The 16,307-nt window shown below is 39.4% G+C and overlaps 1 protein-coding gene across 2 annotated transcripts in view; it reads right to left on the bottom strand.

The window, feature by feature from the left end:
- The window catches only part of LRRC8B (leucine rich repeat containing 8 VRAC subunit B), a 34,200-nt gene extending 20,365 nt beyond the window's left edge, over nt 1-13,835 (bottom strand). The window contains exon 1 of one of the 2 annotated variants that reach the window (XM_042465361.1): nt 13,647-13,835. The gene's annotated coding sequence lies outside the window, so the exon portion shown is untranslated. The remainder of the gene's footprint in view (nt 1-13,646) is intronic. The other variant, XM_042465359.1, reaches the window with a different exon arrangement.
- Nucleotides 13,836-16,307: the final 2,472 nt, after the last annotated feature.

Below are 16,307 nucleotides of genomic sequence, written 5' to 3'. Positions count from 1 at the left end.
CTAACAGATTGATATATCAGCTATTTCTATGTGATACTTGGGCTTTAATGGCATTAATGAATAGCAAATCAGCTACAGTACGCCTAAACACTGAATGTGTGCTAGGTTTAAACTACTCATTTCCACTGACTGAATTGCTTCTGTAGGCCGACATGTACCATCAAAACCAGGAAGGATGATAACAGGTTTCAGCTAGTGCACAGAGCAGTAAAGAGGAACAGAGAAGAGGAAAATCACACTGACAGAGGCCCATTAATACAAAGTTGGATTTAGGCCATAAAGGCCTCCATTATTGGAAGCACAAAGCTATTAGAATACTGTTGAAGCTCTTTTTAATCCCATTCTATTTATCTCCAGATTTGGAGCTGAATTTTATTAGAAGCTGTTAGTTAGCTAGAAAAGAGTTACAATTTGATCCAATTAAAAATAGATGCATTCTAAAATTTCAATATTTTAAAAACACGTTTCGTCAGAATGTGCTCAAAAGATAAGCACAGTGTACAGTTGGAATATTTTCTAAACGTTTTTGAAAAGGGTTCTCAATCTGGAAGAAGATACAAAACAGAAAAAGCTACAACTTTCATGAACTTCATGTTTAATTCTGAAGTTAAGCAGAGTTAGGGAAGAAGTATCTTTGCTACACAATGCATCCTTGCAACAATAGAATTTATTAATATGGATTATTATTTAAAAGCAACATGCTGGTAGTAAAGAAAAGATGGATGAGCCTTCAATCTCTATTCCCAATTTTTAATAGCAGCAACAAAATGGCCCCCATGTACTAATAAATTATACTGCCAAAATGAAGACCGCATGGGGATAAACTGGTGTAGATTTTTGTATGGAAGGATGGCAAGCTAAAATTAAATTTAATGGCTCTAAATAGAGTATGATAGGAAGATTTCCTCTAAATATGAAAAACCTTTTTTTAAAAAAATCTGGTAAGTAATTTGGCAGGTATTTGTTCTGTAGATTGATTTTGAATTTCTTTTATATGTTACAAACCTTCAACCATTTTATCTGATTACTTAGACTGAAAAAAATGTTTATTAAATGTGTATGCTACTTCTGTATATAAAATATCTTAAGCAAAATATTCTACCAGCACCACTCCTGAAAAAGACAGGTCCATGAAATAACCTTGTACCAAATCAAAAAACAGACTAGTCACAAACTATTGGTGAGTTTTTGTACCTAGATTTCTTGGGGTGAATTGAACCCGATTCCACACTTTGCTCTGAGAATGGGAATAAACTTAGCTACTTCCCATTATCAGGTCAAGTCTGAAAGAGAATTGTGCTCAGCTGTACAAAGATTGAACTTTTAAAACCTGATACATACTAAGTATATTCTTTATTCCTCAATTAAAGATACAACAATTCTAGCTATAAATGAGAAGCTTAAACTGATCTTTTAACTTACCACACATACTCGACTATAAGTCAACTTCATGTATAAGTCAAGGGCAGGTTTGGGGACCCAAATTATGGATTTTGATATGACCCGTAGATAAATCAAGGGTAAAACATAGGGACATGTAACAACAAATGTAAAAGACAAAGCTGAAAACATGGAAAATATTCTGACTGGGGATGACACACATAACATATTGAATTTGCTTTCTTATTCAACATTGTGTTTGGATGCACTAGGGTTTCTAATCTTTCCAATCTCTTTTCTTTGTGTTGGATAAATTGTTCAAGCTGTTTTGGTACTTCCAGAGAAGCAGACAATTAACAAAGGATAATGAAAACCAAAATAAACTCATGTTTTTTCAACTCATACAATGGTTAAGTTCACACACTGTTCTATAGAAATAGCCACTGCTAATAAGACATTCAAATGTGATTAGCTTGTCAATACACATCTTGCCAAAAACTCCACCCAAGACAAACTAAAAACTATGGAAAGAAATGTAGACTATTGTACATAACCCTCAACAGGGTAAAACTGTATCAGAGGGTAAGCCGCTCTGATAGCCATTAGGGCTGAAGGGCAGGGTATAAATACCATAAATAAAATAATAAATAAATAAATAAAATATATCTAATTTAGCTAGATGCCAAATAACTATTATAATATATTTAAAAGTTACTCAACAGCTTAGATATATTGGTACTGTATTACATTTTCAAAACTCCTAAAATTCTTAAGATTGATACCCTGAATGTATCTTGTATTTTAGCTTTAAGTAACATCTTGTCATTAAGCCTAAAATCATAAGATGAAAGATTCAACCTTTTTGAAAATGCCATAGTTCAACCATTTTGGTAGATGCCTATCAACTCAACAAACTATACTTTTTAAACTAGTGGTTCTCTTACTATTTTAAATCAGTGGTCTCCAAGCCTTTTCCTCTCTTAGGTGATAACCCCAGGACACACATCCCACAATTTATCCCAGCTGCATCCATCTCATCACGGGCCTCCTCCTCTGCTTCTCATGTATGAATATAGCAGGCCAACTCCTTCCTCTTGCCCATGCTACTCTTACAACAGAAGGGAGGCGAGCTGGCCTATTGCTTGGTTGTTGCTCCCAAGGTGATCGGGTACAAAGAGAGCAGCACCTGAGCAGCTGATCAAGCAGCAACTGGGCAGGCACTCGCCTTGGGAGCTGCTGAGTTGTGACCGAGAAGTCTATTGCCCATGCTGGCCTTGTTCTTCTCAGTCGCTGCTTGGTTGCTGCTCACAAGATGATTGGATGCAAAAGTAAAAGCTTCTCCCTGGTGAGGAAGGACTCTCAACCCTTCTTTGCTGGGACAGAGGGGAGCAGCTGGCTTTCCACTCCTCTCCTAAGCTAGGAAGGACTCTCAGTCAGAGAGGCAATAGAAGTGAAGGACTCTTTCGAAGAATCAATCCTAGATACTCCTCCCTCTACTTGCCCACACAGCTTCAAGCCATCTCCCCCCTCCGCCACCCAAAAAAACCATTGTTTCTTCTGTTGTCTTGGCTTGTCCGATGAAAGAAAACAGGAACAGCAGTGTAGTTCCAACCTGCTAGCCAAGTCTTGGCAAAGCTCATAAAGATTAAGCAGGGTCACAAATTTGAAAGCTCCTTTTTGCCACCATTTCTTCTCCACCAATGTGTGCTCCAACTCCTTATCCCTATCACGGTCACTGGTTCCCCTTGTGTTTCTTGAGTGCCAGTACTACTGCCTCTACTGCCCCATTTTCCCTTACTACCCCTCTGGATTTTTCCACTGCCTGCCCCCCAGGTGTGTGTGTACCATCTACTTTGGGAATCACTATTTTAAATGAAAGTCAACATGTTGGAGTTACAGATAACCTTCCAATTTTTGTTGATTCACTTCCCTGCCTGCTGCCTCCTCCCAAGCTGTTCCAGAATTTCTAGTCTTCCAGAGTCAATTTTCAAGGAGAACGAAGAGTAATACTTTTTCAAGGGGCCATGCCTTTCCATACTCTTCCTCCAGCAGAAGCATCCCATGAGCAGCTTTCCACTCAAAGAAACTCTGGACCCAAGCCATTTTTGCCACGTGGGAGACCAGTTGCTCTCAACTTTTAAAACTGGGAAATATTTTAGACATTTCTTGAGGAAAAACAGCAGCCAGTTAGGAGTTAATTTTAAATATAATTGTATGACAGGAACAAAGGAAACAAGAATGTAATTTGCATCTAAAACTTAGATACTGACTGTAAAGCTCATGTAGAAAGTTTTGAATGATTTTAATACTAATTTCAATGGAAATATTCTAAGCTAATAGGAACATGTCACCATTATTTGCCTTTTCATCTAAAAGAACAAACATATAAAGGAGAAGCATTTCCATCTCAGTGTTTCCTTACTCATGGTTCTGCTGTTGCTCTTTTCAAATTAATATGGCATAGCTTATTATATAATATTATTAATCATGTTTAATGTTTTTAGTTAATTTTGTTTTATTTATATTCTGCCTTTCTGCCCAAATGGGACCCAAGGTGGCTTACAAAATAGATTAGAACAGAATACAACTAAAATTACTACAATATTTTTAAAAATTAAACTATTAACATTTTTAAACAGCTGTAAAAATGGCCAAAAATCTAACTAAGAATGTCTTTATCTACTGAAAGAAGCAAAACAGTTTCCCTGACAAGGAGTTTCCCTGACAAGGAGTTCCACAGCCTGGAAGCTATTTAGTATCCCCTCTCTAGTGCTCTTACTATGTACACCCCTGAATATAACTTGCTTTCTGGAAAAAAACGGCTTATCAGTTTGTCCATAAAAAGAACTGGTGGAACAATACGACTATCAAGCTGAAGCATGCTTGTTCCAACTTGACAGTCAGTAGATTCAGCAACAAAATGTATAGATCATGTATATTTGTATGCAATGAAAATGATAGGTTTTAAATAAAGACACCAGATCCAATCTGATCTTGGAAGCTAAGCAGGATCTGCTCTGGTTAGTACTTGGGTGAAAGATTGCCAATAAATACCAGGTGCTGCAGAAAGAACTGGCACAACCATCTGAGTATTTTTTGCCTATGAAAACCCTATGAAATCCATGGGGTCACCAGAAGCCGACAGGTGACTTAAAGGCAGGCACACGCGCACATGGAGCAACAATAAGGAAAAAAAAACCTAGATTGTTAGGAGTTTTGTATGGGTTCTAAAAATTTCCACTGTTTACTAATTCTTGCCAGGAATTATAGGATTTGTGAAGCAGCCATAATCCATGTTCAGTATAGTCCTCTGAATAGATTTAAAAAGCAAAAAACCAATACAGTAGTTGAAACTAGCTCCAGCTCAGCAATGTATACATTGCTTCCTAAACCTGTAATGCAGGAGTGAGGAAACTTTGACCCTTCAGATGTTTTGTGCCACAATAGTGCTTCTTACGTTATCTGATGTGGATGGCCAGCAGATTTTCTTCGTCAGTGTTCAATGGAACAGCACCACAATGAAGAAAATTAAGCATCTGCTTGATTATGACAAATAATAATATATCAGGAGGAGGGAGCAATAATATGTGAAAAACACACATATTTGCAATACAGTTCCAACATTCATCATGATGCAAAGTGGGTTTTCAACAGAACCAAATTATTAGAAACTACTGAAGAGGACCAGTGAGCCAACACTGGCTGTGTTCATACATAACAGGAAGCCAAGATTTGTTTTTTACTATGGTTTGTTCCACAAAGCAGTCCTGCAACATAATCCTGATTGCAGTGGGGGCATTTCTCAGTTGTTTTCCCTTCATTTTGTCAGCCAAGATCTGGATAGTATCACAAAAACCTCAGCAATGGTAAAGGGCCTTTTACAGCATGGGGGTCCCAGTATCAGGTGTCTTGCCCTGTAAACAAGCCATCTTCTGTTAGATTGGATAATGCCCCCTACACTCCTGTCAGTGCCTAGGAACAGGTCTGTTGTCACATGTTGCTTTAAAAAGTCCTGCAAGAGGGTAATCTGTGGTCATCCTAGACTGACCATTGCATATACAAAACAGCAGTTCTCTATTAGACCAGGAACTGCAACTTTTACTGTGTTGTTTCTTACAGTACCTATCTCAAAAGTAACTTGCTTTGTAATGATTTTAAAGTCTGAATGTATTTTTCACTATCTTTATTGGGCTACATGGAGCTATCCAAAATAGTGAAATTTTTGTCCCAGACATGGAAAATCTTGTGCAAATACAAATTCTAGGATTTCATATATCAACACCCTGTCCTCCTGTTAATGGGGCAGTCTTAGGCTGCATCTGCACTGCAGAAATAATGCAATCTAACACTGCTTTAATTGTCATGGCTCCATGCTATGGAATCCTGGGATTTTTAGTTTGTTGTGGCACTAGATTTCTCTGACAGAAAAGGCTAAGTATCTCACAAAACTACAAGTCTCAGAATTACACAGCATTGAGCCGTGGCAGTTAAAGTGGTGTCAAACTGCATTATTCCTATAGTGCAGATGCAACCTTAGGGACAGTTTCAGAAGTTCCTAGTCAGTCCTCTCTAGTCTTCCACTGAACATTCAGTCTAGTTCCTAAACCATGAGTAGGGCAACCAAACATATTTGACCTGCAAGTCCCACCAGCCCAAGCTAGTTTGGTGATGGCTGATGGGAGATGCAATACAGCAACACCACATATTCTCCATATCTGAGGGTTGTAAATTCTCCACTGTTGCCTTATACCAGTACAAAGTTTGGCCAATATAGCTCGTGATTAAACTCTCTTGTGCTATTTTGTAACTTATCTGGATCCTGACAGAAATGAGAGAAAGCCATCCATTGACCCAAATCCTTTCTGCCTACGTCAGAGGACTTGAAAGAAGAAAAGAAGCTGGTATTGAAGACAAAAAATGGTCTAACTACTAAGTGAAGCTGACATTTATTACATAAACAGAAGTACAAAATGTCAACACTAGTATGCATAACTGTATTGTCTGCACTTTCTCTACTTTATTTTTTAAAGTTCACTGTTTATAATCCCCCTCGTCATCTAATAAAGAGGATACTTATATAAAATATTTTACAAGCTACCTTTTAAGATGAACTTCACAACATGGTATTTAGCAAAATTTAAAGCCAGAGTAAATTTTACAATAACATTTTAAAATACAGTCAGTCCTCCATATCCATAGATTCTATATCCACAGATTCAACCATCCACGGCTTGAAAATATTCCATCACCCCTCCAAAATATCAAAAAGCAAACCTTGATTTTGCCATTTTATATACAGTTCACCATTTTACTATGCCATTGTAAGTAATGGTACTTGAGCGTCACAGATTTTGATATCCATGGGGAAGGATCCTGGAACCAAATCCCAGTGGATACCAGGAGCCCACTGTATAAAATAATTATGTAGTAAAAACAATTAAATATATATGTACAGTACTCAGATCTCAGTGTTAATTCATGCACCTGTTGAGTTTTAATCATGCTTCAGAAAGGCAGAAAAATACATGCCATAATAAATTTGCCTTTGAAGTGCCACAAGAACTCTTGTTTTCAGAGTTGAGAACAGCTACACTGCTTGGTTTATTTTTTTAGGCATCTCTTTGACTATTATAGAATATCATATGTTAAAAGCTCTATAAAACTATCTACTGAATTGTTTATCCACTCATTTTAAACCAGCATAACAAACTATTGTTTACAATAAAAGTCCGCTGTACTTTATCATTCTGTGATATCAACTCTTCCCAATCTTCACCACTCTACTTTTGGAAATGCAGGTATTACTTTAACAGATCAATATTTGTAAGAAATGACAAGAGTGGCAGATGAAAGGCCCTCCCTCTATTCCAGCTGCCACCATCCTGGCCTTGGAGGGAGAGAAGAACTGGCAGTATGTGATCCCCTTCCCCACTGCCATTCCCCTTTCCTTCTGTGTCATGTTGTCTTTCTGTATTGTAATCCTAAAGACAGGGAACTATCAAATTAATAATCTGTAAAACACTCTGAGAGCCTTTGTGGCTAAAGAGCGGGATACAAGCACAGTTGGCCCTCCACATTTGTTGCTTTGACTTTTGCGGATTTGAATATTTGTGGATTTGATTAATATGTTCTCCCTAGAAATCTCTAGGTCCTCCAGTGCAAGTCTGCTGGAGGTTGACCATAGAACTGCTCTAGAGGACCTAGACAGTACTACAGAAAACTAGAGAAAACACTTCTCTATATCTTTTTAGGTCCTCCAGTGTGATTCTATGGTCAACTTTTGACAGATGTTGACTAGAGTTGTGTTGGAGAACCAAAAGATTCCTAGGGAGGTGTTCTCTTAGGTTAAAAAAAAGTTGTGTTATTTTAATCTGCAGTTTTTCCATATTCATGGCGGTCCTGTGCCTCTAACCCCCATGAATGTGGAGGGCCCAGTGTATTCAAAATAAAATAAAATAAAACAAAATCATATTACAGTATTTTAATGTCACCCTGAATATTTTAGAATGCTCAAGCACATTCTTAAGAATTTTGCTAAATCAGGATCAATGCCGTGGTAATTAATATTTAAATGGCACATTTAATATTTACTTTGCATTATGAATATAGGTTTCACTCTGCCATCTGATTCCCAATTTTGTCACTTTTATTTAAATTTTGCTCAGTTTTGCTTCTCCAGTCATTTTCATTCCACTAGCAAATAGGACGAATACATGTTTCAGATGCCTTTATTTTAGTGCACACAAGACAGAAGTGTCAATCTGGGACCTGCCATGTCAACAAAATCATGATCAGAATTTCACAAAAGAATAACTGAACTGGCATAATGTCACAAAAATGTACTTTGCACCCACAACACCCAGACATGAGTTACTGCATTGGAATAATCAGAAGAATACCATATAGCAGGAAACACATACGCATTACTGTGCATAAAATGGAGAGACACTGAGAAGGGAGAATTTGGTTGCTTATGCAGTCCCATAAAGACATTACAGTACATATTTTTGAACATTGGGTATGATTGAAAGATTGCATCATTTCTGAATTTTAACATATATCTGCAAGGCATTCAGCATCACCGCACTCTTGTCTTAGAAATTATTTATCCTTTATAACTAATATGCCATTTTTCTTCACTTTGTAATAGCATACTAATAAAAACCAATAAATGAAGCTATCTGGAGAACATCTGTATAAGTTAAGTGGAAGTATTCCTTGAAACTAAAACTAAAAGTACTACTATATGTATGTATACTCAAAAGAAAGTATGTGATTTCAAAATCATGCCTTTGAAATATACAGTGGCCCCTAAATATCCACTGGAGTTTGGTTCCAGGATCCCCCATGGATACCAAAACATGTGGATGCTCAAGTCCCATTATATACAATGGCATAGTAAAATAGTGTCCCTTATATAAAATGGCAAAATAGGGCTCACTTTCTAGAAATGATACTTTTTGGAATACTTTCAAACTGTGGATGGTTGAATCCATGGATAAAGAATCTGTAGATATGGAGGTCCAACTGTACAACTTTGAAATATTAAGTCTTTGAACTCTCACTATACTTACAACTGATCGGGCAGTTTATGTGGACCTTTTATCCTATCCTCCTTTTTTCCTACTGTTACTTCTATATGCAGAGTAATCTTCCCACACCTCCCCTGGGCCAATGGGAATGAGGAAGTTTTGAATCCCACAAATTTACCTGACCCACTACTAGAGTTCCCCCTTTTGCCTCTCTCTTGGGATATCTTCCCATGGATAATGGAATTTATTCACCAGTAGAGCACCAAAGATTTACCTTTGGGAAATGCACTCAAAGGTTGCTAAACATGTCAAGTCCAAGTGTAGTAGCACATCTGCAAGTACCAGAGGTAGTTACAGTAATTTAAGACCATCTTGTAAAGCTGTATTCTGTATATGTGTTCACAAAAGACAAGTTCTTTTCTGTGGTGATGCTGCAACTCTGAAATGTTCTCCTGATGTGGAACAGATCATTTTACTGCTGTCAGTTTCAATAAATAAATCTTCCAACCTGGCTCCTATCACAGGTTTTAATGCCAGTTGGATTATACTGCATGTTTATGGTAGTGGTGTACACTCATGTTATGTGTTTTTCTGTACAGTATTTGTTTAGTACAAATGTAGGAGATAAAGATAATGATAATCGCTTATTCTTCTGTGTTATACATTTGGTAACAACTGAGCAACAATGATGGTCTCAGTCTGAGAATTGTAAAAATCTCAGAAAAAGAAAAAAGGAAAGGAGGACCCATGCTAACCAATTTGACAATTCACCTGTAATTCCTCTTTAGCATGTATGTCATCAGTATTCCTCAAGGCCTTTACTTAAGCATAGAATCTTTCAGGCAATTTTACTCTTTTAACTCCTTCTGATGGATTTATATGGACACTTTGGAAGAGATGTCAAAGATTAGCATACCAGCTGGGCTTAGCATTATGAATGCATATCAAGCATAATGTGTAATATGCACAAAAATCCAGTTTAAAAAGTATGTGTATGATATGTTTGTCCCGCAATGAGTTAGTTTGGGAAGACAGTCACTGACATGGCACAAGAGCTTTTTGTCCATAAAATCTGCATTCTAATCAGCCCTTTAGCTCTCATATTGAGAGCAGATCATTCCAAATTACCAATTAATGTCACACTGCCTCAACTTACCGATGAGACATTTTAAGACAGTGTTCTTCATAACCAAACAGCTAGCGGACTGGTTTGATCTTACAAATCAAATGTGCTTGTTTGATTTAGGGAACTGGAAATCATTTCACACCAAATAGCTGGATGCACACAAATTGTTTTATTCTATGACTGTGGTGTGTACCCTGATATTTTGTCATCAAGGCTGGGAAGAGAAGAGTACAATCTTCCACTTACTCACAGTCCATTTGCCTTCAAATAAAGCAGAGTCAGGAAAAAAAATCTAGGGAGGTGGCAGTGAGATAGATAATCTAATGCCACTTCCTGAGTTCTACCAGCCAAGAATGAAAGTGGGTAGGCAAGCCTTTCTTTTTTTATTCTCAGAGTTAAATTTTCTCCCTCACATACAAAGTAATGAGAGGAACGTTAACAACTCCACAACAACTCCACGGCTTACATAATTCTTGGTGCTTTAGGATCATATGTCAAAGGAAATAAAAGGTTATGGATCGTGTGGGTATAAAAGGATCTCATCCATGCCCACCAAATGCTATTTGTGGCCCTACTGCCGGTGTATCTTCTCCTGTAGCAATATATGGGGCATAAGCACAGAGTGGGACTTCTGCAACATCATAGGTCTGCTGTTAGGCTGTTAAGACTGCAACCTGGCAATTCAAACCTATACATGTAAGGAAATCCCATCGTTTTCAACTAGGTTCCCTCCCCCAATAATGTCTTAAGCAGTCATCCCCAAACAGGTGCTCTCCAGATGTTTTGGACTACAACCTCCATAATCCCTAACTATTAGCCATGCTGGTTTAGGTTTATGGAAGCCATTGTTCAAAACATCTGGAGGGCACCTGTTTGGAGAAGACTAGTGTTTAAGAAAACGAACTCTTGCATGTCCTGAGCTTCTGATGAATAATATCATTACTTTTTGTTATTCCTCCAGTTCTTTAATTGATGTTGATTTGCATGTATTTTTTTCTATTCAACCAGTTTTTTTAAAAAACTGGGATGAAAATATCTTAAATAATTAAGCGTCATTGCAACAAAGCTAGAGCCTCCACTCCTATCAAGTTCTCTTCTCTAGCTGTCAAGAAACATTTACATATTAGATACAGGGTCAGTTCATCATGAATATCAGGTCACCAAACTCAGATTTGGCCCTGGATACGCATTCCTTGGACGTTCATGCTTACTCTATTTAGTTTAGCAATTTATTTAGACACATCCTGGATTCATTAGAGAAGGATCAAAACATGCACTCTAGTTTCTTTTGGTGGGACGGGCATGATCCAAGATCAATTCATTAGAATATTTTGTGGGCTCTAAAATAGGACCACATGGTATAGTCAGGGCTTATAGAAAGGTCTCTTTCTGGGATTGCTTTTCACCTATTTAATCCATGTTTAGAACCTGTCTGACATGCCTTCTCCTTGGAGACATAGCAACTAACCCGCCGTCTGCACTTTCTGTTCCTGCCACGGCAGGAAGCCTAAGTAGGGGCTTCTTGCATGCCTTGAAATTAGATAGGGCAACGTGGGACAAGCCTGTGCCAACGCTGTGCCTATTGGCATGCAGGCTCTGGGAACACAACCCATATAGTCTACTCCAGTTTGAAGGTTTCATGAGCCAGTTATGCATCAGAGCACATGTACAACCATCCCTGACAAAACTGCATGAATAACCACTGCCTAAAGGCATGTTTTCGCAACATCAGTAAAACTAACCTTCCCCTTATTTGTTAGCGTAACTTTTAAAAAAGCCAGGAGCATTAAGAGATGAAGAGCATCTCTTAATGCTCCTGGCTTTTAACTTGCAGGTAGCCAAACTCAATGCCCCAAGAGCAACAGGGAGCACTGCTGGCTCAGATAATTTCACCACACGATGCAGAAACCTGGGTCATAGTAAACCAGCTGGGCAAGTACAAGGTGAGCTATTAGTTCCCAACCCATTTAGAACTGTGCAAGGTTGTGTAAGGAAACAGGTTTGAGCCGGACAGGCCATAAGCCTTCATTTGCACAAGAAAGCGAGGACAGATATTCTAAAGTGTGGTGAAAAGCAGTTTCACCACGCCTTCATCACACACGAATGGATGTTTATCCCCACAGAGAGAAGACAACCTTAAGTAAATAAACAAACAAAGATTACTACCACTGCATTCACGATTCCTGGCTAAGAACAATAGGGTTTTTAGGTAGATAACACACATCCATGCCGCTTAAAAGTGGTGACTATAGTAGTGAGTGGTGACTATAGTAGCATCAGCCACTCAGTATTGAAACCAACCACCAGAAAGTGCATTGTGGCACTTGAAAAGGCTTGACAGATTTTGTAATATATGACACAACACTTTGCTGTGTGTACAGAGTCTGCCTCTAGCAGAATTTAAGCAGACTCTGGGGGTATGTCTACACTGTAGAAATAATTCAGATCAACGCCAACTAGAGAATCCCGGGATTTGTAATTTCACGGAGTCTTTAGCCTTCTCTGCCAAAGAGTGCCGGTGCGTCACCAAACTACAGATCCCAGAATTTCTGTAGGATGGACCAATAGCAGCTAAAGAGGTGTCAAACTGCATTAGTTTAAGTATGTGGATGCGCCTTAGGATAGGATTATGCTCTAACAGATACAATGGTTATTAGAACCCCAAATATTAGGGGGTTCTTTTTGCTGCAAGGAGAGCTACTCAATCAACCACAACATCTGGACAAAATGCAGGCCTATGTCTAAACACATGGTCTTTGTATTTTATTCTTCTCTCCTGTATGACTTTTATCCCCTTTGCCTGATGAAGAAGCCAGTGGGGCTTTCAAAGCTTGCAACATGTACTCTGTGCATTTGTGTTGGAGCCATAAAGGTATCACTCTTTGGATGGCACTGTACTTTGATACTCAGTCAATGGTGAAAAGAAAGCACTCAGCAGGTGCCCAGGAGCATCCTTTCCTAAATTGCAAGGGGAAAAACAACAACAACCAACAGCTCTGTCCAGGAAAACAGGTTAAGAGAGGATTTAACACAATAAAAAACTACAATTCCCAGGATTCCCTAGCACTGAACCAGGGCAGATTTCATTTCTCCAGCGCAGATGCAGCCTTTGCTTCCCCTCAAACTGCTCAAATGGGAAACCAGGGTTGTAGCTGCACTGCAGAAACAACCCAGTTTGACGCCACTTTAACTGCCATGTCTCCATGCTATGGAACCCTGGGAATTGTAGTCTGTCGTGGCACCAGAACCCTCTCTGACAAGAGGAGGCTCAATGGCTGCATCCACACTACAGAAATAAATGTGGTTTGAGACTGCCCTGGCTCAGTGCTGTGGCATTCTGGGAACTGTAGTGTGTTGCGTGGCCCCAGAGGACAACTCAACGAACTGCAGATCCCAAACACACTGGAGAAACCACCCAGTCTGAGAGAGCTTTAACGGCCTCGCCTTGCTAGGGAATCCTGGGAACTGTAGTTTGTCTGGCAGAGGAGGCTCAATGTCTCACAGACACTACAGTTCCCAGGATTCCCCAGCATGGAGCCAGGGCAGCTAAAGCAGTGTCGAAGTGGATTATTTCTGCAGCGTGTTCTGGATGGACCTCAGTTCCTCACCTGCTGCCTTACCTGAGCGCCGCCTTCGCCTCCGCCGTCCCCCAGCCCTCCAGCCCGGCTTCCAAGGAACCACCGCCTCCGCCGCCAGGAAAGAAGGAAGAGAGAAAGGGAGGAAGGCGGCAGCAGGGGAAATAAAGAAGCCAAGGGGCGGCTGAGTGAGGAGGACCGGCTTCGGCCAGAGCTTCTGCCGCGGAGGCTCCGCCCACCTGCCTCAGCGCGTCATCGCCCGCCTCAGCCAATCAGAGGCCCCGCTGCAGAACCCCTGACTGAGGCAGGCAAGGCGGGCAGCAGCAGCAGGGCAGATGGGGGAAGGCAAGAGGGGAAGGCAGGCAGCAGCAGTCATTATAACAGGGGCAGCGAGGAGAGTAATAACGACGACGGCGGCGCTGAGGGAAAGAAGAAACAACAGCCTCATGATCATAATAATAATGATGATGATAATAATAATAATAATAATAATAATGGCACTGAGGGAAAGTAGAAACAGCCTCATGATAATAATAATAATGATAATAATAATAATATCAATAATAGTAATAATAATAATAATAGATGTGGAGGGAAAGAAGAAACAGCCCCATAATAATAATAATAATAATAGACATGGAGGGAAAGTAGAAACAGCTTCATGATAATAATAATAATATCAATAATAATAATAGCTGCTGAGGAAAAGAAACAACCTCATAATGATAATGATAACAATAACTTAATATTAATAGACACTGAGGGAAAGAAGAAACAGCTTCATACTAAAAATGATAATAATGATAATGATAATAATAGACGCTGAGGGAAAGAAGAAAGCGCCTCATAATAATAATGACAATAACAAACAGCTTCGTTTATATACTGCTTCATACTGAACTAACAGTGTCTAAGCTTTTAGTGATTTCGGAAGGATGCAAGCCTGAGTCAAGCTTGAGCCCTTTTGCTGGTCTTGAACTCGCAACCTTATGGTTTTGAGGCTGCAGTATGGGTATTTAACCACTGCGCCACCAGGGCTCATAATAACAACGACGACGACAACAACAACAACAATAATAATAGACACTGAGGGAAAGAAGAAATAGCCTCATAATAATAATGTTGATAATAATAATAATAATAGACAACACTGAGAGGGGAAAAAACAGCCCCATGATGATGATGATGATGAACTGCCTATAGAAAGCCCCCCATACATCACATTTTGATATTAACATTGCATGCAAATTCATCCATATCCATGAATTCAACCAAGCATGGCTTCAAAATATTAAAAAAAAATTCAACTTCAAAAAGCAAATCTTGATTTTTCTGTTTTCTATAAGGAACACCATTTGACTATTCAATGGAACTTGAGGATCCACGGATTTTGGTCTCCAAGGTGGACCTGGAAGGCCTCACTGTACTTCAATTGCTGTTTATTTATATATTGCCATCAATTTACATTCTGGGATGTGTAGTTTATTGCTTTAACTGGCCCAGCTGGCAGAGGCATTTTTCAAACCCTTCAATCTGGGGTTTTCCTTGTTTTCTGGGACAAATGGTAAACCTAGCCAAAGTTTTCAAGTTGTGCGCAATTCTTCTACCAGACTGGCAGTTAAAGCAGGAGAAAGGAGTTCCTTATCACTTGTTCTGACTCTCATGTTGGGCCAGAGTCACTCTGAGGAAATTAAGATGGCAAGCAGATGGCCCTGTAGTTTGCCAGTAGGCACAACCATTCAAGATGTTCACAGCTATCTTTTTCCTTACCTAAAAGACGCTCTTCCCAGATGCGACCCCACCCCACATGTAGCTCTTTTCAAGGTGGATCCAGCTCTTTAAAATTTATTTTGGGTGGGATGTATTGCTCTTCATCATCAACCATTCAGATGTATTTGCATCTGGGGAATGGGGAACAAGAGTCTCCAGATGTTTATGGACTACAACTCCCACCAGCCCTAGCCAACAGAAGAGTGATGAGAACTTTAGTCCTAGAAACATCTAAAGGGCTCCTAATTTTTCACCTCTTCTCTAGGAATTCAGCAGCAGAACCAATTGTGTTGCTACATTACATCGCGGTTTGTCCCAAAACAAGGGCCAAACTAGGTAAGGTGCTGATAAATTAGATAGCACCAACTTCCCCCCCCCCCCCCTCTAGCATAATTTTTTGAAGTGCTAATACCCACCGAATGGGACTGTACCCCTAGAATCCACTTACAATGCCTCTTATCTATGTACCTATTTGGGGCGGTGGGGGTGGACTGAATGATTATATGATACTCCAATATACATTTTTAAAGTAAAAAAAAAATGTTATATTTCACAGCATTGTACAATTTGAAAATGTATAGAAAAGCCACAAAACAGTCTAAAACAGCAGCTGCAAAGAACACATTAATCCTCAATTGCAACTAATCTCAAAAAGCTTTCTTAGAGGGGCAGATTTTCAGCTACATCTGGAGAGATATTAGGAAGCTGTCCAATCATTATTTTGGATGAGAATTCCTCACAGATCAGGGTTAGGAATCATATGATCCACCAGATGCTGTACGACTACATGTCCCAGCAGCCTTGGCCAGTACGGGCAAAGGCGAAGAATGCTTGGAACTGGGATCCAATAATGTCTGGAGGGTTACACCATCCCCACCCATTACAGAAGAGGTGTTCTATGAGATGGTCAGGACCTGGGCTATT

The sequence above is a fragment of the Sceloporus undulatus genome, chromosome 4 (genome assembly GCF_019175285.1).
Source record: "Sceloporus undulatus isolate JIND9_A2432 ecotype Alabama chromosome 4, SceUnd_v1.1, whole genome shotgun sequence".
Lineage (NCBI taxonomy): Eukaryota > Metazoa > Chordata > Lepidosauria > Squamata > Phrynosomatidae > Sceloporus > Sceloporus undulatus.
The sequence above is the reverse complement of the archived record's forward strand: the minus strand, read 5'-3'. Positions and strand labels throughout refer to the sequence as shown.